At 38.0% G+C, this 23,058-nt stretch overlaps 1 long non-coding RNA gene across 2 annotated transcripts in view; it reads left to right on the top strand.

Moving 5' to 3' along the window:
- LOC125382081 overlaps nucleotides 1-23,058 on the top strand; it is a 58,599-nt gene that overhangs the window by 5,051 nt on the left and 30,490 nt on the right. For both annotated transcript variants that reach the window (XR_007222276.1, XR_007222277.1), the window contains exons 2-4: nucleotides 12,884-12,937; nucleotides 13,747-13,800; nucleotides 16,816-16,908. This is a non-coding gene — a long non-coding RNA (uncharacterized LOC125382081). The remainder of the gene's footprint in view (nucleotides 1-12,883; nucleotides 12,938-13,746; nucleotides 13,801-16,815; nucleotides 16,909-23,058) is intronic.

A 23,058-nucleotide genomic window follows, 5' to 3' on the forward strand; every position in this document is an offset into this window, starting at 1 on the left:
CGGGTTTCATGTTTTTATGTTTGAATACTATTCCTGTTGTTTTTTCTGAGTTAAGGGAGAAGCCCCATTTGTCAGCCCATTGTTGTATTTTATTAAGAGATTTTTGGAGTAAATTTTGGACCATGTTCATGCTTTTAGTGCGGATCCAGATGGCTCCATCATCCGCGAATTTTGATGTGTTTACTTTAGGGGATAGGCCCTCGAATAGATCGTTTATCATTATATTGAAGAGGGTGGGGCTGAGGATACTGCCCTGTGGAGTACCATTTTCTAGGGGACATTGGTCCGATAGAGTTTGGTCTATACCCACGGTTATTTTACGATTGTTTAGGAAGTCCTGGATGTAGTTTATTATCTGACCTTTGAGTCCTATTTTTTTAAGTTTTTGTATTAGCCCATCGTGCCATACCATGTCGAAAGCTTTAGAGAAGTCTAAGAAGATGCCTGTGGTATATTGTTTATTTAGCTGTCCTGTCTTAATATCTTGTTCTAGTCGGGTGAGGTTATCTAGGGTTGAGCGGCCAGGAGTGAAACCGCTTTGATCTGGGTTTATGATGTTATTTTGGGTTAAGTAATGTTGTAATCTATTTTTAGCCATTGATTCCATTACTTTACATAAGTTTGAAGTTAGGGATATTGGTCTATATGAGTTAGCTTGATTAGCTGGTTTATTAGGTTTAGGGATTGGTATGACTAGGGCCTGTTTCCAGGGAGTAGGAACCTGTCCGTTTAGGTAGATGAGATTGTATAGTTTGAGTAGTGCCTGGAGTAGTTTTAGGGGGAGTTTTTTAATTATTTGGTAAGAAGTTAGGTCTAATCCTGGGGCTGTGCCCTTTTTCCTGTTTTGGATTACGTAGAGGAGCTCCTCCATTGTGTAGGGTTGATTTATTTCTAGATTGTTATTGTTTGGTTCTTTTGTGGGTTTGTTTTCTGTTTTAAGTTTATCTTGGAATTTTTTACTGAAGTTGGTGTTACTGCTAACGGCCGAAAAGTGGTTGGCGAGATTATTTGCTTTTTGGGCGGGGTTGGTTGAGTTGTCAATGTTAGGTTTTTTTTTATGTCGTTTTAAGCCTCTGATGGCGTGGATTTTGCGCCAGACCGTTCTGGCATCTGTACGGTTATTTATACCTTCGCAGAATTTTTTCCAGTCTCTACTTTTGGCTATTTGGACTAGTTTTTGAACCTGGTGGTTTAGTTCGTGGGTTATGTTTAAATATTTGTAGTCGCGTTTTGCTTTATTGAAGGCTGATTTACGTTTTCGTCTAGTCTGTTCTATTTCCTCATTCCACCATGGTACCGTCGGTTTGCCTGTCTTAGATGTTTTGAAGGGGATGGAGGTTTTGGCTGCGTTTATCATATAGTCTGTTAGGTTTTTACAATAGGTTTCTGGATCATTATTTTCTATTTCGTTTAAGTTAGCTTCGTTGCAGATATCTTGGAATTGGTCCCAGTTAGCTTTATTGTAATGGAATTTTGGTTCTTGGTTTTCTGTTTGGATTGGTACGTTTGTATTTCCTATGGTTATGTTTATGGGGAAGTGGTCACTACCTAGCGGGACGTCGTGCACTTCCCATTGAGTACTTTGGGCTAGATCTGCGGTGCATATGGTTAGGTCGACAGCCGACATTTTTTGGTTTATCTTATCGTACCTCGTGGGTTGGTTGCTATTAAGGAGTACTAGGTCGTTTGTTTCTATCCATTCGGAGATTAATTTGCCATGATTATCTATTTTATCATCTATGCTCCATGTGGGATGGTGAGCGTTAAAGTCTCCTAGGAATATAGTAGATTTATCGCTTATATGGAGTAGTTTGTTTAGATCCTCAGGTTGGACTTTTTGTTCCGCCCAGTGGTAAATATTTATGATGTTTATGTTTCGGTTATTTAATGTGATTTTAATGCCGTTGGCTTCTAGGTTTGGCGTGTCTATTTTTATTTCTTCGTAATTTATATCTTCCCTGATAAATATGATTAGTCCTCCTGCGGCTCTTCTTGTTTTCGGTTTAGCTCTGTCAGTTCTAACTGAGTTGTAGTTAGGTAGTGTGAATTTGGATTTTTTTGAGAATTTGGTTTCCTGTATACAAGCAATGTGAGGGCCTTTATTTAGTTTAAATTTAGTTTTTAGTTCATGGCCGTGGGAGGTGAGTCCGTTGGCGTTCCACTGAAAAATATTTAGTCCTTCGAATATTGGGTTCGGGTGATTGTGATTTATTTTTTATTTTTTATTTTATTCGGTGAGTTCTTTTAGATGGAGGTTAAAGAGGAAGAAGGGAAGATCGGTTAATTTTAGATTGAAAGCTACTTTGTAGAAGGATTTAATGCTAGCTTTTGGTGAGTTTTGACTATGCATGTATGCTAGGAGTAAGGTGAGGTTGTTTAGGTTTTGGGTGTTGGCTGGTTGGGGAGTCTGGTTTGTTTTAGTTGGAGTAGTGTCTATTGTTTCCTCAGTGGTGGAGAAATCTTCGTCATCGGTTAGATTAGGTTTAGCTGATTGAGTTTCCATGGGGGAGGCATGTGATGTGGAGGATTGTGAAGGTGTTTGTGGGATGGGTGTAGCTGATGATTTCATAGTGTTTGTGTTTTGTTGTTGTGCTTGCTTGTGGGAGAGCGTTGTTACCATATGGGCTGTAGGGTGCTTGGATGAGGGTCGTGTTGTGGTGGTCATTTTGAGGTTTGTTTTGCATGCGGGGGTTGATGTTTTGGCTATGTGAGATGTGGGAGGGTTCGAGGTTGGTTGAGTGGCTGCTTGTATGTGTGAGGTGGGTGCGGTTTCTCGGTAGGGGCCCCAGACAGAGCTGTCGGTTATGGGTGTGGTGTTTGTTTGTGGGATGGTGTTTGGGTGTGGTGTAGGGAGGAGTGGTTTAGATGCAGGTGTAGCAAATTTTCGTGTTTGGATTTTAGCCGTGTAGTTTAATAGATTTCAAGCTTTTAGATAAATACTAGCCTAAGGTATCAAGATCCAATCTCCCAGACAAAATATATGTCTACATAGTCTTATAGATTACCTTGAACTATTTTATTTAAGTAAATCTGTCATCACCTATATTAGAATAACATTCAGGAGTTACTTCAATTTAGACTCATTAAGGATAAGCCCCCATACAAGCTCGTCTGTAGTGTATCAAGGATTAGCCCCAATACAAGCTTGTCAAAAGTGACACAATAATTTCTTTCAAAAGCACGCAGTAAATATGTCAACAAGATTAGTGCCAGTCCAACAGGATTAATAGGATTAAGTATTCCCCTCTGTCTAGCCATTCATTTAGCATAGGGCACAACCCATCGTGTATCAACCAATCATATTCCTTTTTATTGTTCAAATTTTTGTTAAATACATACTGTAGCAAAATGTTAGGCAAGAAGGGGTTTGTCGCTCTAACCAAGCAGGTCTCTCCCCTACAGCCCAGAGGGTTGTACCGACTCTCTGTGGCACCCCCAGCTATATTCTAAGATATTGTAAACTGCTCATTATTAATTGTTCTTGTAAAAAAATTTGTGATTAGTCTCCTGTGACTCTGGCTCTTTGCTGACTAATTCCCCCAAGAAAACCAGCAATTTGGAAGGTTTTGTTCAACCGAACAGTCCATAATAGTGTCGTTAAACATCAAACAAAGAATATGATACACAACAGAGTTAAAAGGGGTACAATTACATTTGTACTATTCAAGGGATTTCTAAGCCCCAATACCTCACAGCCCTCTGGCAATTGATGCGTGTATTTTTGTTTGTACTCTCAAGTCCCAAAGTCATTTTTTGTAAATATTATTATCTCTATAATGCAAGAATTTTATATTCAAAATCACTCCATTTGATTATTGTGTACTATTTTTTAAAATTAATGTTGGAGGTGCATGTAACTGCTTCAAGGCATAGCAGATGCGGAATGTGAGAGAGTTAACTGGGAAACTCATTGAACCATTGTTGGTAGCTTATTGACATATGTACATTAGAGCTTTCATAACCGTTTGGCAGCAAAATGTCCTCCTATATAAATTATTTTATGGTCTCTGATACATATGAAATCTAAATAATATCATTTATTATGATTGAAATAATTAGAAAGGCTTCAACATTACCAACTAAAGACAAATAACATATATTTCATAAACCCATTCCTAATAGAGAATTGAACTTGTTATCTCATGCTTGTTATCATCATTGACATAAAATTTGCAAGACAAAGCGACAGTAAGAGTTATCCTCCCTTCACAACTTGATCAAATTGGTCGTCTGGTCCTTGCAGTTGAAGGCCAAGTGGCTGAAGCTTCTAAGATATTTTTTCTTTTAAAGGGATAACGTCAAGGTAAGTGATTATACCTTTACTTTTTACGTTTTTTCTGTGGTTTCGATCAAGGCAGGTACAGACCTAGCACAATGTCATTCATTGTGCAGTCAGTCCCTCCATGATGATCAGTTAGCCCATTACAGCTGTGAAGGGGACGAAGCTTTTTTTTAAACTAGGTTGTTTCATATGCAAAGCTTATTATCAAAGAACATGTTTCTCGTAGGTTTGAAATGTGAACGACAATCAACAGAAACAAAACTCAAGATTCCTTTCATTTTTGAAAGCATTACATTTATGCCACTACTGGTCGAGGGGATGTGAGTAATAATATAGTAAAATGTCTCTTAAAATTAGAAAAATTGAATTAGCATTCCGATGCTGCTCACAGGTTTGAATTGAGATTTACTATCTGCAGCCAAAAGAAAATATTAAGATTCCATAAAGTGTATTAGTCCAGCAGATATGTGAACAATATCAAAGGATTGTGCATTTTGTCATAAAAGCATGAAATTTGGTATGGTAATAGACCATGCCCTAAAAAACAATTCCAGAATTGGCGCCACCAGAAAAAGTCGCTGTGTCAGCATTGGCAGCCATTTTGAAAATGGTGACTCAAAATCACTCGCGATGTTGAAATGTTTGTATTTATTTATCAATAATGACTCTTTGCAGGTCCCAAATAACTGGAATATTGCCCCCAATATTAGTAATATTAAGCTATGTTTGAATGATGCAGAAATGGTCTTTTGCAGCTCCAATGTGTGCAGAGAATTAATGCTGAGTTAGCAGAAAGAGTAATTTCGAGGTGGTGGTGGTAGTAACAGTGACACTGTCTCAACCTGATGAGCTTTATAGTCCAGAGCAACCTGATCCATTCAAATAGACACCCGTAACTGACTGGACCAAGTGTGTTCTTTGCCAAACAGTCACAATTGAAGCTTTGCAATGACCAGCAGAATCAAAGCGTCATGATGTTGGTGCTCACCATGGTTACTCAACCATTTCAGAGAACATTGTGCTTTTCCAAGAGCTGCATGAATGACCCATGCCCATAGATGTGAGACGTCTAGATGAAGGAAGTGGCATAGCCAATACTCTTCAGGTGAACAAGGCCAAGTGGCACAAATACTGCCTTTCAAAGTTTAGTGCTGCAAGGTTACAAAGGGCAAGTCAGAAGTCAGAGGAAGTCAACAAAAAAGATATGATGACCCTGATTCAGCAAGCACAAAAAGTATACCCGTCAAAGTTATCAACAGGATGCCATATCAGAAAATGCCTGCTTCTTCTGTGAGAAGGCATCTGTTACAGAGCAACTCCACGAAGTGTCCATTTTCCGCCTAGACAGTCGTGTTAGACAATGTGTATTAGACCTGCAAGACCAAGGACTCCTTGCCAAACTGAGTGCTGAGTACAAGTTCTGAATGAAGTGAAGAAAATCTTAAGATTCCTTTATTTGTTGAGTTTATAGGCGTTATTCCATTTCCGTTTGAGGGGATATGAGTAATAAGATAAGAGTAATTAACATTAGAAATATTGACCCATAGCATTCAGATTCTGTTCACAAGTTTGAAATGTTATTTACTATCAGCAGACCAGGAGAAATCTTAAGATTTCATTAATTGTAGTTTTTATAGGTGATATTCAATTTCTGGTCAAGATGCTATGAATAATATACAGTCAAAAATCCCCTAATAATTAGAAATATTGACTCATAGCATTCAGATTGTGCTCACAAGTTTGAAATGTTATTTACTATCATCAGCCAAAAGAAAATCTTAAGATTCCTTAATTTCTCAAGTTTATAGGCTATATCCCATTTCTGGTCAAGGTGATATGAATAATATATAGTCAAAAACCTCTTAAAATTTAGAAATATTGATCCATTGCATTCAAATTCGGCTCACAAGTTTGAAATGTTATTTGCTATCAGCAGCCAAGAAGGAATTTTAAGATTTCCATTAAGTGTAGATTTTTTGGGTGATATCCCATTTCTGGTCAAGGTGATATAAATAATAACATAGTAAAAATTCTCTTAAAATTATAAATATTGTCTCATAGTGTTCAGGCTTTGCTCACAGGTTTTAAATATTATTTACTATCAACAGCCAAGAAGAAATCTTAAGATTTCATTAATTGTAGATTTTATAGGTGATATCCCATTTCTGGTCAAGGTGATATGAATAATATATAGTCAAAAATCTCTTAACATTATAAATATTGACCCATTGCATTCAGATTCTGCTCACATGTTTGAAAGGTTATTTACTATCATCAGCCAAAAGAAAATCTTAAGATTCCTTTATTTGTTGAGTTTATAGGCGTTATCCCATTTCCGGTTGAGGGGATATGAGTAATAAGATAGTCAAAAATCTCTTGAAATTAGAAATATTGACCCATAGCATTCAGATTCTGTTCACAAGTTTGAAATGTTATTTACTATCAGCAGACCAGGAGAAATCTTAAGATTTCATTAATTGTAGTTTTTATAGGTGATATTCAATTTCTGGTCAAGATGCTATGAATAATATACAGTCAAAAATCCCCTAATAATTAGAAATATTGACTCATAGCATTCAGATTGTACTCACAAGTTTGAAATGTTATTTACTATCATCAACCAAAAGAAAATCTTAAGATTCCTTAATTTGTCAAGTTTATAGGCGTTATCCCATTTCTGGTCAAGGTGATATGAATAATATATAGTCAAAAATCTCTTAAAATTTAGAAATATTGACCCATTGCATTCAAATTCGGCTCACAAGTTTGAAATGTTATTTACTATCAGCAGCCAAGAAGAAATCTTAAGATTCCATTAAGTGTAGATTTTTTTGGTGATATCTCATTTCTGGTCAAGGTGATATAAATAATAACATAGTAAAAATTCTCTTAAAATTATAAATATTGTCTCATAGTGTTCAGGCTTTGCTCACAGGTTTTAAATGTTATTGACTATCATCAGCCAAGAAGAAATCTTAAGATTTAATTAATTGTAGATTTTATGGGTGATATCCCATTTGTGGTCAAGGTGATATGAATAATATATAGTAAAAAATCTCTTAAAATTAGAAATATTGACCCATTGCATTCAAATTCGGCTCACAGGTTTGAAATGTTATTTGCTATCAGCAGCCACAAAGAAATCTTAAGATTTCATTAAGTGTAGATTTTATAGGTGATATCCAATTTCTGGTCAAGGTGAGATGAATAATATATAGTCACAAATCTCTTAAAATTATAAATATTGTCTCAGAGTGTTCATCTCATTAATTGTAGATTTTATGGGTGATATCCCATTTCTGGTCAATGTGATATGAATAATATATACCGGTAGTCAAAAATCTCTTAAAATTAGAAATATTGACCCATATCATTCAGATTCTGCTCATTTGTTTGAAAGGTTATTTACTATCATCAGCCAAAAGAAAATCTTAAGGTTCCATTAAGTGTAGATTTTATAGGTGATATCCCATTTCTGCTCAAGGTGATATAAATAATAACATAGTAAAAAATCTCTTAAAATTAGAAATATTGTCTCATAGTGTTCAGACTTTGCTCACAGGTTTTAAATGTTATTTACTATCATCTGCCAAGAAGAAATCTTAAGATTTCATTAATTGTAGATTTTATAGGTGAATTCCAATTTTTGGTCAAGTTGAGATGAATAATATATACATGTAGTCAAAAATCTCTTAAAATTATGAATATTGACCCACTGCATTCAGATTCTGCTCACAAGTTTGAAATGTTATTTACTATCATCAGCCAAGAGGAAATCTTAGGATTCCATTAAGTGTAGTACTTGTGTAAGCCCATTAATGCCGGGGTAACGACGTGTACTATCTCTTAACGTCTTTTGGTATGGCGCGGCCGCTTGTCGTACCACTGACCTTCCACTCTCCTGGCAGACGTTCGTTCCACCAAACCACAGCGCCGGTCCAAAAGTGTGAAATGGCAATATAGCATTGTCAAAGCAACGAACGATGGTCATGTACTCTGTGTTACCAAATCAGACAGCACAGTAACGTTATATAACTGTTTGCGTGACATGTAATTACGCCAGAGTAGAAGATGACGTTATGGTATGTCATTATTGACGTCATGTTGCCACTGGTCGAATCGCGTCAAATTATTTTTCTTTATAGAATACACTACTGTTTCACTACAACTGCAGGTAAATCCTGTAATGTGGATATAAAAGAACATATTATATTCCTCTCTGAATCATACCATTTAAAACAATCTGTCTGTCTATTATAAATTGTCCGTCTTTTTAATCACTTGCAAAAACTACATATACATTATTTCTATTTTCGTCAATGGGTATTTTTTCAGAGTTTCGTCAGAATTATCTAGGATATAATTTTAGGTAGAATGTCCTTAATAACGCAGTTACGTAGTGTTTGTTGTTTAACGTGGCACTCAGCAATATTCCAGATATGTGTTGTTTAACACCTCATTCAACAACATCCCAACTAGATGACGGTGGTCTGTATATAATTGTGTCAGGACCAGACAATCCAGTGATTGACATCATAAGCATCGATCTATACGATTGGAATACCTTACCTCCGATCCATTTAGTCGCCATTTCCGACATGCATAGGTTGCTTGAATTCTTACCTGGAATCCTCTGGGGTGGTCAAGGTGTTGTTATCACCGAGAAGCTAGGTCAACAGCGCTTAGTACAAGTAATCCTCAGGCCAGAGCACAGAGCAGTAACATTAGTGACCAAGGTATGAGTTCACAGAGATGTTTTGCCATTTTCAGTAAATGTTTTTTTTACTACCTCCGATTTAAGTTTTGTACATGATGTCGATATATGATTTGAATTCCAATGTATGATATATGAAAAGTATTATGTTTTTGTTTGTTTGTTTGTTATTTAACGCTGCACTCAGCAATGTTCCAGCTATATGACGGCGGTCTCTAAATAATCAAGTCTGGACCAGACATCCAGTGATTGACATGCGCATCTATCGACGCAATTAGAAACAATGACATGCATCAATCAAGTCCGTGAGTCTGACCCCCCGATCCCGTTAGTCGCCACTTACAACAAGCATATTCGCCTTTTAGGGCAAGCATGGGTTGCTGAAGACCTATACCACCCCGGATCTTCATGGGTTTCAATGTATGATAATAATCTTATGATGATAGTTATTGACACCTTACCATGAGTGTCATATGCTATATTTTCGTTCTTACACTGAATTCAACCAGGGTTACTGTAACGGGTTGGGGGTGGGAGACGTGGTCAGGATTTCTTATGTCCCCATCGCAACCGTCAGGTTCAAAGAGATAGTGTAAAAGAAGAGATAATAAAAAAATATATAACAAATAACGGAAATCTTTACTTGTTTTTGTAGTTATTTATGGCAGTTACCATTGCAATATATCAATAAACTAGCTGCAAGACGTAGATCTACTTTGATTTAACCCTTATCAGTTTTGACAGTTAGATGATCAATTTCTACAAATTTTAAGTTTTGTTTAATTAATCTGCTTGAAAGAATAATTACTAGACGCAAAGGATGAGTCAATAATGCTGCAAGGTAATTATTATAAAAAAAACACCCCGTTATGTACGTCCATAGAATCATAATAATTTTTCTAAAAAACTCGCGGGGCCGAAAAACTACAACTTACGTTGAGTCTGTTATTTCTACAACTGATTTGGAACGAGATTATTATCACGGTGACGTCACTTCCGGAAATACATGTAGCAGAAGACACCAACATTTAGACCATTTAGACCATCTATCACCAAATATAAGATGTGACAGTAATTTAGATGGATGTAATCTACCCAATAACATGTCGAGGAAAGTGTTTATGTAAGTATTTTGAAAAACATATTATTACTTTAGTGAATTTAAAGCATGAAACAACCTCGGAATGAACTACACAACTTTTGATGACGTTAGCGCCAGCAGTTCGCGGGACTATTTGAGCCGATTACTGGAGCTAAACTACGACTGTAAAATATTACTCGGATACATTTGATCGTTCTTATGCCTACAATATACATAATTTTACACACAAGACGTGTATGTAATGATAAATAATCATATCTTGAAGAGCTATAAAAACTCGGAAACGTGGGCGAAAACCAAAGGTCTCGATGGTTTACGCACGAGCCTGACCATTACAGATACCATGCTCTTGAAAATGTCATTGAAATACGTGTAAGTGACATTGAATATAATAGTCAAGGTTTTCAATAAAACATGTCTTATGTTAATGACAAATGATTGCAGGGTGAAAAATTGCATCTTAATATTGTTTGAGGCACTGAAAGAATAAGATTTTCAGTCACAGCGCCAATTATATATCACAAACCCGACTCTCCAAATCATAGGAGTTTACTCAGATGGGAGACAAAAATACAAACTAGGATTACAGTGGAAACGAAATGCGAATTACGCGAAAAGAATACAAACGAAATGCGATTCAAATGCGATAAAGAAAAAAAAGAAAATAAACATAGTGGCGCAAGTTAATTCTGCTTTTCGTTATCGTATTAACAACCCGTGCTTGAATGGCATATTTGTTAGAGCATACACTCTGCATATGTTTCTGCAAGTTATTATGAAGCATGAAATTGAGGGTCCATTCCATTAAACCTGAACTGCATGTAGCTTTCTTAAATATAATACGTCAACATCAGAGAATAATCAGTCTTGATTATTTGCCGAAACAGATTCCATGGGTGTAAAAGACAACTAGAGGTGAAAATTATATGAATTAGTCCATGCGCCAGACCAGTTATTGGTACCACCTCGGGTACGCTTTTTTAAAAGTAATATATCCACAGATGAAAAAAAATACTTTAAAAACAACCAGGGACTCATCACTTAGTGGTGGTAATCACCACATGATTTTACAAGCAATTTACTGACGAATGACCTCTCAAAATGTTGGTAGCCTGATTATCTACACGTTGGTATATGTAATATAGTAATAAGGTAGTCATGTAGGCCATCAGAGGTCAAAAGGTCACGAAATGTGACCCCTGCCTAAAAACTTACCACCTGTCAATACACTGCAGATACCACATCAATGAGACTTTCTCATCCCATATGGGTTATAATTGAAGCCAAGAAGTAACCAAGTCTATTAAAAGTCTGTAAAAGTGGAATTCATTGTCTTTTGTGTAGTGGTACAGAACGATTTTTGATGCAATTTCAGAAAAAAAACATGAAAAATTGTAGGAAGTTGGCCTGCTAGAAATATGTCACTCATAATCATAACAAACACATTCTAGATGTATTCAGTACTGACATTTTGCCACCCTAGGTGGTACCGCTTTATAAAAAAATGGGGTATGGCTCATGGACTACATAGATAGTCAAAATCAGTGATGACACGAAAAGGGTAAGGATGTCCTGTCCTACCAGCAAGACGTGGGACTCTGACGTACTGCATTTGAAGTGTTTTCCAAAGCCGAAAGTGAATTAAGATTAAACCGGAAGCTCCTCTTCTGTTCTTATGAAGGTAGCTGGATGAATGGGGGTGTATTTATTGGCCTGGTTAAAATAGCTAAAGGCCTGGGACCTTGTGTCGTTTTCAGTTTCAACTGATCAGTAATTGCGTTATCGATTGTGAGGTCTACTTTAGTACTATGATTTGAATGTCAAGATATATAGGACCTTCTGGATTGAAAGTTTGGGCATGTTTTATTCATGTGTTTTACTTAGCCGCTTTTATTTACTCTAACCACCAATGACCTCATTTTAGCAGAGATTTCTTATGATTATGGAAATCATTTCGTTGGTTAAGGGATGGTTCTGTGTTTGCAAATACTTGTAATGATTTACCTAGTTTTCACAGAAAACGTTTTTACAAAAGCATAATAGTTAACAATACTATATTTCTTATGCAATAGATATGATTCCCGTAGGTGTCAGTACGTGTCCAAATAAATTCCAATTTAACACACCTGAACATGAAGAGGAATCACTATAGCCTGATATTCACTGTATACCAAACGAATGATCTCAGAAGGACATTGCATTTGAGTCTAAACATGTCTAGGTTCTGATCATAATTGACCTGATCAACGATAAAGTCTCTATCTTTGTAACTGAAATGAGTGTTATGATTTTAAAGACAAATCATATTTTAATTATTATAAACAACTTAAATACATTACTTCCTTGGTATAACTAGACGCAGTGCATAGTTGGATGGATGAAGGAAAAACATATACATGAACACATTCATTTTGTTTACAATTACAGTTTTGTAAGTAATAACTATTTACAATTCTAGGGAAATAATTTTGCCATAAGACTCTTCAGTGTTGACACTGACACGGTAACACGATATCTTAGGGGAAGTTTCACATGCTTATGCTAAATTTAAGATATATGAAGTTCCAAAACACACTACCTGGGAACGAAATCTTGGCTCACATATGGGGTAATATATTGTCGCTGTGCTGATAGTGTTGTCGTGTACCTCTAGAGTCATAAACTGCAGTTCAACAATCCCTTAAGTTAAACGCGTATCACCATGTATTTATACTTTTTATAACATTCCAGTCCTAACATCCCTAGTCTAAACGGGGAAGTGTAATTCAACTCATGCATGTTACAGCGTTCACATTCCTGACGAAGGTAGAGTGGAAGTGCTGTTTGGCAGAACAGAAAGGTTAGATTTCAGTTGCTTTAACCGTGTTTCGTCATCCGTCAAGAGATGCTATCCAAATTAGAGAACATTTAATGGACTGCAGGTGTTTAAGTATAATCTGTCCCTAGCCTAAGGCGAGAGCCAAAGTTTTCATTTACGAGTGAATGAGTGAGGTTTTACGCCGCTTTTAGCAATATTCCAACAATATCACGGCGGGGGACACCAGAAATGGGCTTCACACATTATACCCATGTCGGGAATCGAACCCGGGTCTTGGGCGTGACGAGCTAACGCTTTAACCACTAGGCTACCCGACCGCCCCCTTTCATTTGCGAGGGACAGGTAATACGTAGTTTCGAGTTTCCAGTAGGTTATTCTAAAATTGCGCAACATGACTTGAAGAAGGTAAATGAAAAACAACGTATGAAATGTTAAGATTGAGGAGAAACTTCTCTAAAGTTAGCCTTTTGTTAAGATGACGTCGATGACACTGGCACGCCAGAAACATATGGGCGAATGACAGATTCACCCTGATTATAGTTCCTGATTTGTTAGCATACAGGTGCTGGTGTGTGTCACCAAAGTGGTAAACGTCTATGACGTGCATCGCCTCGGGCTTTCCTCAAACATGAAGCTGACACAACGTGATGTAGATGAAATAGTGTTTAAAACTAACTTCACTCACTCAGATGACGTCGTGAACCATGGATGTTGTATATTTTTTTTGTGAACAATGACACGATGTGATTTCGTTTCTCTTTTTATAATATACCAGTTCTAACATGCCTAGTCTAAACGGGGAAGTGTAATTCACCTCATGCATATTACAGGGTTCAAATTCCTGACGAAGGTAGAGTGGAAGTGCTGTTTGGCAGAACAGAAAGGTTAGATTTCAGTTGCTTTTAACCGTGCCTAGTCTAAACATTGAGAATCGCTAAAAGTATCTTATATTGTTACAACTCGATCTATCCACCCTTATCTGATTTATTCATCACCAACAATGACCCTGTCCTGCTACAAAGTTCTTTTAAACCTAAAAACTGCTCATCTATTAATTTCGCTATCAAATATTGCTGAGTGGACTAAACACATCACCGTACCATCATATTGCTAATAAAATCTCAAGTCTTGTAATGATAAGATAGATTTCTCTCCTGTTATACTTACATCGCTGTAATACAAGGTGAGTGAGTTAAGATTTAAAGTCACATCGGCAACATTTCAGCCATATAGTGACTACTGTAATACAAGGACTGTTCTGAAGCGTAGTTCGTTCAAATGTTGTAGTTTTTCTCGCTTCACATATTCTTTTATGTCTGACGATATGTATCATCATTTTCGTGTACTCGCCACCGTTGCATTTCTGACAGTTTTGATGTGTAGGTTCTCTTTCAAATGCTTAGTTTACCTTTAGACGGACACTTAGACAGACGTGTGTGTGTGTGTGTGTGCGTGCGTGCGTGCGTGCGTGCGTGCGTGCGTGCGTGTGTGTGTGTGTGCGTGTGCGTGTGTGTGTGGCTGCTTGTACTAGTCCGGACTGATGCCGATTTTATAGTGCTAGCCCATTGAGACACCATGCCGCAGTTTAACATGAATACCCCACTCAGATACAGTATACTGACTCCGAGCCGACCAGTGCTTGTTTAGCCACTTATTTTAATGCCGAGCGCCAGGCATTGTAACACCAAGTACCATCTTTAAACGTATTTTGGTATGACGCGGACGGGGATCGAACTCCGACCTTCCGCTCTCCGGGCAGACGCTCTACCACACGACAACGGATGCGGTTTATCAAAAATAGAACACCTACACTTAACTCACATATAACATAACATGTGCCCCTTATCTAGCAAACTGCCATCTCATATCTGGCTTTGATGATCAGACTGAATACGTTTGACACAGCGAAACATCGAAAAGCTCAGTTTGTGGTAAGGTGGTTTAAATTGGGGTCAGAAGAGTCGAAGATACATTCGGCATTACTAAATTTCATTTGAACTTTAATCACTCAAGGCTACACGGCATAGCATTATGAGGTAGTTATCAGAGATCTATATTCAAGTACATGTCGGCAGATTAAACTTATTGATTATTTGACAGCAACATCTAGAGATTTTTTTAATATAATGGTTTTTAGACTTTTAAATAGATTTATTATATTGAACATTGAAGGCCTCTTTAGATAATATAATGGCAATAATTTCCTTCTTATATCTACAAAGTATTCGCAAACAAATAGACAGTGATACTCGTCTCCAATACAGGAGTTTCCACTTTTGGCTGACCTGACAAAATCACAAACAATCGCAAACACCCGCAATCGTAATTGATGAGTGACGTAATATAGGTTGTGTCTATGAATTTCAGTATTTAGTTATTTACACCAGAATACCTTAATTATAACAATAAAAGACAATGCACTCATAACCCCAAGGGGCCCGTGAAGGTCCGGGTGGAATAGGCCTTCATCAACCCGTGCTCGCCGTAAAAGGCAACTATGCTTGTCGTAAGAGGCGACTAACGGGATCGGGTGGTCAGGCTCGCTGACTTGGTTGATGCGTGGATAGATGCGCATGATGTCAATCACTGGATCGCCTGGTGCAGACTCGATTATTTACAGGCTGCCGTCATATAGCTGGAATATTGCTGAGTGCGGGGTTAAACAACAAACAAAAAGACAAACATACCCCAAGGATCTGCCCGGAAAGGGTAACGTTCACAGTAAACATCACTATATTATGACATAGTGTCTACAGGCGCGGTAGTTGTGACGTCATGGCAGAGTAGAGTAGTGGCACATGACAAGGTGTGTTATGTTAAAGGATTGACAATATAGTCACTTAGTAGCGCTACCTATACTAGTCCGTCTGATAACACCGGAGTAGGAAAGCCGATAGGGGGTAACAGAGCTGACGATTTTGAGTTCAACGATATCTCCTCTGCATGATCTTTGACTGTAATCTATTACAATGAATACGGTATATTTATACAGATAACAAGATTGACAGATTTGGCATTTTACACGTAGTAAGTCCTTAATGTTTTTCGGAATATCAGTTTCTTTTTAACAAACCATGTTATTCAAAACATACCTGCTCACGTACGTTTTGTTATGAGGCCGGAGTGCAAATATTCATCTAAATTATGTAACAGCAAATGAACAAGTCACCGAACTGTGCATGATTATGTTCGATTATGGTTGTTCGGTAGTTGTCAAATATGTCTTATAAACCAGTAATATGACAAGTCGGAACCTACTTATCGTGGAAAGGTGTGACACGCGTCTAAGTAGTATCGGATATACGGCTGCTATAGTCACGCAGTTGTACTCTGAGCCCAGTTACATCGTAGTACATTACCGGTATTGCTGATCTAGCTACATGTTAAAATCATGCAGGATTTCACAATGATAAACGGGAAAAAGATGTATACAGCTTAAAACCCTTTGGATAAATAACCACACATACGTTAACATTGCCATTGTTAACCACGAGAAGCATAAGAAAATTGATAATTATTGAACATGCACAGAAACAGACCCGATACGTGCTCACAAACTGATACGAAGAAAATAGTATGTCTTAGCATAGTATTATCATTAGTATTATTTTGTTCTTTATATATTTTTTTAAAATCTAAACCTTAATGTGGGGTTCCAATGCAGATACAATCTAATGGTTGACGACAATACGTCATCAATGTACATATGCATGTTTGGTTAGGTTTGTTCTGGTTAATTATAATTCACATGCCACGGAAGTACTGCTGTGCGGTGTCAGGCAACAAACACTTACTTTTGTCATGCAAACAATGTGAGGGGTGGTTGCTAACAATAGGGAAGGCCATGGTTTAGCTTTTCGCCTGGTATCATCAGTGACTCCTTTGCTTGTAATCTGCAGGAGACACGGGTGTGGAATCCCCACGTGCACAAATGCATGGTGCATGAGTGTGAAGAGGTTCTTTGAGGTGTACACGTTTGACGCGAGAAGAAGGTAGTGTATTATTGTTTCCGACATTTTGCCTTCTCCGCCTAGTGGAATCTGTTTCGTCGAATAAGTTGTTCATGAGCGGAAACTTGAAAATTTACTAGCCTTTGCAATCATCCCTTGCCAAGTAAATAACTAAAACGGGGGCAGTACAGCGGTTTCTAACACTGTCCCAATCAGATGCTGGAGTCAATAAGTGAGTGAGTGAGTTTGGTTTAACAGTATTCCAGTTATATCGCTGCGTGTCAGCTTCATGTGGGAGGAAAGCCATAAGTGATGCAGGTCTCAGACGTTTACCATTTCGGTGAAACCCACGAGCACGGGTATGGTGCTGACAAACCTAGAAACATAATCGGAGCGAACCGGGATTCGAACCCACAATCATAGGTTTCTGGCGTGCCCAAGGGACGCAACTCTGCACAGCGAATCGCGGCGCCTTAGACGACTGGGCCACCCGTGCCCCCTGGAGTCAATAAGTTGACTTACACAACTGTGTGTGATGAAAATCTTTGCAAGCGTCACAAAGACCACATATAGAAGACTTCGAGGATATTCCTGGAATAATCTCAGAACTCTGATAGGTTGGAGAACGTTCTTTATTCAGGTGCCTGCGTTACAAAGAACATTCGACTTTTATATAATTACAGAATGAAAGACCGGATGAACGCTCATCTGATGCCATTTGTTGAAACTCTGATAGCCTGAACACCCGATCCCGTTAGTCGCTTTTTACGAAAAGCATAGTCGTCTTTTACGACAAGCATGGGTTGAGCAGTAAGTAGGAGTGACATTGGAGTCATTGGAGCAACATTCGCTGACAATAGTTCTTTGGCAACCATGACATTAGTATTTACATTTGCAGACATTTGACGAAGCTATGCTATGAAAAAGGCTATATGATACATTACATTTTAAGCTTATATAATTGTGTATGCATCAGAACATAATTCTCAGCTATCTCTTAAACTATCATCGTGTGTTGGGACGTCTTGAGATTGTAAGCAGGTGATTTCCAAAAACTACTGAACCACATCTATAGCTGGCTGCTTAGTTGAGAAAAATGGAACTGGTTTATATATCCCTGTGCATATGTACAACATTTAGCTTTAATGCACTCTCATATTACGAAAGCGGTTCAGGCATACAAGGGGACAAATATCGTTCATAAATGACATCTGCTCGAGATTCTTTCTCACTGTCGTCTCGAGGTCCATCGATGTCAGGTTCCACATCTGAAGTGTCCCTTTCATTTACGTCAGATACGTTATCTGTACCTTCACACAGATGTACAGGGGATTGGGTATCATCATAGGACGCAGCCATGTTTCTGTGCATGTCACTATAGTTTATTTCCCAGTACCTATGCAGGGGTTCATATCGTGTATCAATATGACGCATTTCCTCAACAACCACAGCGTGTTCTGGATCGTTTCCGTTGGACAATCTTCTAGAAACAAATATAGGTCTGACATAGAAAATGGGTGTAATGTATCATTATCAAGTCAATTAGAAACTCTTCAACAAGAAGCTGCCAAAATACTTTCTCGGCTCCCAAACACAAACATCTGTATTATGAAGTACGATGGGAAATGTTAATAGAACGAAGGATGAAGTAAAAGTTATGTTTGTTCTACGAAATACAAAGTAATATTACCCCGGCTTATTTTAAAGACACTATAACTACCACTATAAGTTCAAATGTATTATATTATTAAAGAAATGCAGACAATCTTGTGATTCTAACTACTACACTAAAGTACTCAACATGTTCTTTTATTTCATCAACTGTAAGGTCATGGAACAATTCCTGTAGCAGGAAGAAAGTGTACATGTATATCCCAGTTTATGTCATACACAGGGAAAGAGCAATGTGTTGCACCTTCATATTTTTTCCTATGATGTGAGAAAGTTGGAATATTTATCATAATCGATTAAGATACATATAAAGCCAATTGACTTATTATTTTCTACAGAACAGAGATAAAATATGATCCAATATGTCAATGTGATAATCCATGTGGAAAACTCATATCATTATTGATTTGAGTGTCCATTGTAAAGCCACTAAAGAAAATCTGTGTTACTTAAAATTCGGTTCATATTATTTTATTGAAAGAAATCTTGCATTAGATTTAAGTTGGAGATGGACGGTAAAGAGTGTTTGTCCATTATCGTAAATCAACATATCTTTAAGGCAGTGCAAATATGTATATGTCACACAAAGATATTGAGGTAACTCATAAATGTACATACTTGTCTTTCTTTTGGACATTCCTATTGTATCTAAACGGGGCGGTCGGGTAGCCTAGTGGTAAAAGCGTTCGTTCGTTAGGCCGAAGACCCGGATTCGATTCCCGACATGGGTACAATGTGTGAACTCCATTTCAGGTGTCCCCCGCCGTGATATTGCTGGAATATTGCTATAAGCGTAAAACCATACTCACTCACTCACTTGTTTCGAAACACAATCTTCTTTCTTGTTTCCCCTACGTTATCCCACAACTGTAACGAACGATATCGATTGGTTATTGTCTCTCTAAAGTCTAAGCATACCTACCGTGGACAAAACTGTGGTGCTTTACGCAGAAGGAGCAACAGCAATAGGATAATAACAATCAGCAGCACAACAGCCAGGATGATTCCCACGTCCAATATGTAGTTAGACTCAACAGACACTGAATGCAAGATAAAAATACTTATGAATAATACAATGAATCATGTTTCCACACTTTCAATTACATTTGTATCGCATTGGGACATATAATCCTCCATGGCCAGGGCAATACATATTTTGTTTACACCTATATCTGCGTTCAGGATGAATGTCTACACATATAGTTAATCACATCCTCCATTATGTCGAAAGAGAAAGTATTTACTTGCTCCGCACATGCATTCTGAAAGACGTTTTCCCCACCTGGTGAACACGCTTCGTTTCGACTATTCGAGTACAGGTACAGGGGCAATTACCATACTAAAGAACAGAAACATATCTAGGCATTATCTGTTGTCTATCAGATAATGGTTAAAAACCGAACTGTACACGTAATTCAGTTAAAATCAGCATGTCGAACTTGGATATGCCGAATTCCCGATTGTTTCAAAATCATTTGGAAGTCCCAAGTATCCACGTTAAGCAAAAACTTCCCGTGATGTCTCAAATCCTGGATAACTCGAACTTCCGTCCAGGTCCCCTCGAGTTTGACGCAACGAGGTTCGACTGTACATGTAAGGCGATTTGATTGGTGTCTGTGTTGTCCTTTATTGATTTTATTAGAGTCTTGACATGAAATGTTATCCCCATTACATAATTACAGGACCGTCCAGCTGAGTTTAGGAATGTATCAGCTAGCGTCTCTTACCTTTACTTACCATCTTTGTCATATCCGTTCTAGTTACGTGTGAGCGGTAGAAACTAACAGTTTTAGTCCACTGGTCCTTATGATGATAACATAGAGCAAAGCCCTTAAAAATGGCAAATTTCCACTGGTCCTTTATGATACCTTAACTATTGGGTAGTTTGGCAATTTCTAAGGTTGCATGTATCAAATACCTGGCAGGTTGAATAAAACAAACATCAAATATTCTGTCCATCCATCAAAAAACGCCGGGGAGTGGCTTTTACAAAGACAATGACACTGACGCATAAACTGATGTGCTGCTGGTTGAACAGTACATGCTGTCGTCTCTGTAAGGTAGTGTCACTGGGAACAGGGGTTATCATCAAACCCTAGTGTCAGTGTATGGCTTGACTGATAACTGTAAAAAGTTTGACCAAGAAATATTTGAGTTGTTCTCCGAAAATAAACCCTACCCTCATTTAAGACTAAATCCGATTTCTTGTCATGGAAATCGGAACAAATAAACACAGTTTAAAGACCAAAGGCATCACATTATGGCGACTAATATATATTTGAATAATAATTATTACAACTACATGTGGGATATACGTTTGCATAACACGTCCATTTTCACAGTAATATCTAAATGTCATTCCAAGATTTGATATTGGAACAGTCTCATAAAATATACTTACCTTTTTTATCAAGATCTGATTCTGTTGTCGAGGAAGTTATTGTATCACTGCACCACTTAGATGTCTGGCATATGTCAGACCTAGAACAGTTCTCCTTGCACAGTTTTTCACAGTCATTGTCATAGGTGGAATTACATCCAACCACACACAATCCAGTCTGTTGTTCACACACACTCGTCACACATGATCCACAGTGTAAGCTACAGTTCCAACCGTAGTATCCCTTCTTGCATCGATCAGCACAGTGTCCGCTGTGGGTGTCGCACGTTCCATGACATCCTGGGTGACACTGGATGCACCCCGGGCCATAATAGTCCAGTACACAGCCATGTTTACACTCGCCCTTCTGGTCACATTCATTGTGATAACATCCTCTACTGCATGTTTCATTACACTTCTCTCCGTACCATCCGCGTTTACATCCATATTTACACTCCCCCGACGTTTTGTCACATTGTATGGGAGGACTACTCGTAGAATTGGAATACACATCACAGTTTATACTACATGTGTCACCACAGAGTTGCCCATAATACCCTGTTAAACATGTGGTACATTGTGCCGTTGTACAATGTCCAGAACAGTTGTGACACACATGCTCACACTTTCCTCCAGTGTAACCGGTCGCACACCTTTGGCATTCTGCTGTCGTGTAGTTGCAGAGTTCACATTGGTTAGAGCACGATTTACACTGGGAACCAAAGTAAGAATCGACACAGTTTCCCCAGCAGCTGTCATTTTGCATACAGTAAGATCCAACGCATCTAGATGCACATCTCTTACATCCAAATGAAGAAGTAATACAGGGTACCCTACAGCTTCGACCAAACAACCCTAACTGACATCCATGAGAGCACTCGCTGACTCCACTTTGTGTGTTTAATGTACACGTATTGTTTAGGCATCCTTGGCTACATCTGTATTTACATTGTGAGCCATAATATCCAACAAAACACTCACTTTGGCACTTGCCATCGGAGCCACATTCTGAACATTGCTGGCCTTCTGTGCAAGTCGAATCTGGAAGAGAAGGAAAGTAGCCTTAGAACAAGATTATGTCTTTAATCTACTGAATTATTTTTTATTTATGAAGATAATCAAAAATATATTAGTTTGACAGATATCGTTTCTCTAAATTCACGCTGACGGCAGTCACCATCTGGAAAGATAATATGGTATTAATAATAATTGCTCGTTTGCATACTTCATATGATACTTAGAAATTGTAACATTACCTGACGGCATGCATAGATGTGCCGACGGAAGACACAGACACACGCCAAGTATAAAGATTAATCCGTGCATCATCACAGATCCCACCCAAGCTGCCACAATAAAATAAATGCTAATTAATAGTGGTAGTTCGCCGAGGACTGTGACTGTGGTAAGCGACATCAGTGCATATAAGGAAATAAGGAGAGATGAGACATATCAGCGCAGTCGCGGAATAGGAAAGCAACTTTGCCTGTGAAGGAAATATTTCAATAATTAACGCTGGGTCTTTATGTCCCATTGAACCTAAACGTAATTGCCAAACTACATAGCAGGGTAATGTAGAGGAGGGAGAAAGTATAGGTCATGCCAGTGAAATTGCATTGTTAAATGTGTATAAAACAGTGACAATTGAATCTTTGCGAATATTTTTCATGTTGGGATTTCATGTTGACAACATCAGGCATCAATCTGACAATATGTTCATACGAAACATACACTCATGAAGTAAGGTGAAGTGAAAAGAAATGAAATGGGGCTTATAAACTTGTTTTCTTTAACATAGTACTCTTTGGCAAAAGTTGAGAATGCGACAATAGAACATGTTGTAAAATTTCGCAATCTCAGCAATGTATACTAAAACATTTAGTTTTGGGTTAACAGTAACAAAGGCAATACAACTGGCCCAACAACTGGCAACAGAAATACACGACAAGCCCTACAACGCGTTTCAGAGCACTCACGGATGTCAAAAAGGTTTTATTTTCAAAAGTCATGAAAGAGGCCCGAGCGCCTTTCTTGACACTGGGGTAGTTTAGTGTTTGAAGCTGACAGGAATTCGGTGTTTTCAGACTGGCACCCTGTCCGCACCTGCCAAGTAAATAATAAAAGGCCCAATCGTTCTATAC

This window comes from Haliotis rufescens, unplaced genomic scaffold (genome assembly GCF_023055435.1).
Source record: "Haliotis rufescens isolate VD_foot unplaced genomic scaffold, xgHalRufe1.0.p SCAF_2, whole genome shotgun sequence".
NCBI lineage: Eukaryota > Metazoa > Mollusca > Gastropoda > Lepetellida > Haliotidae > Haliotis > Haliotis rufescens.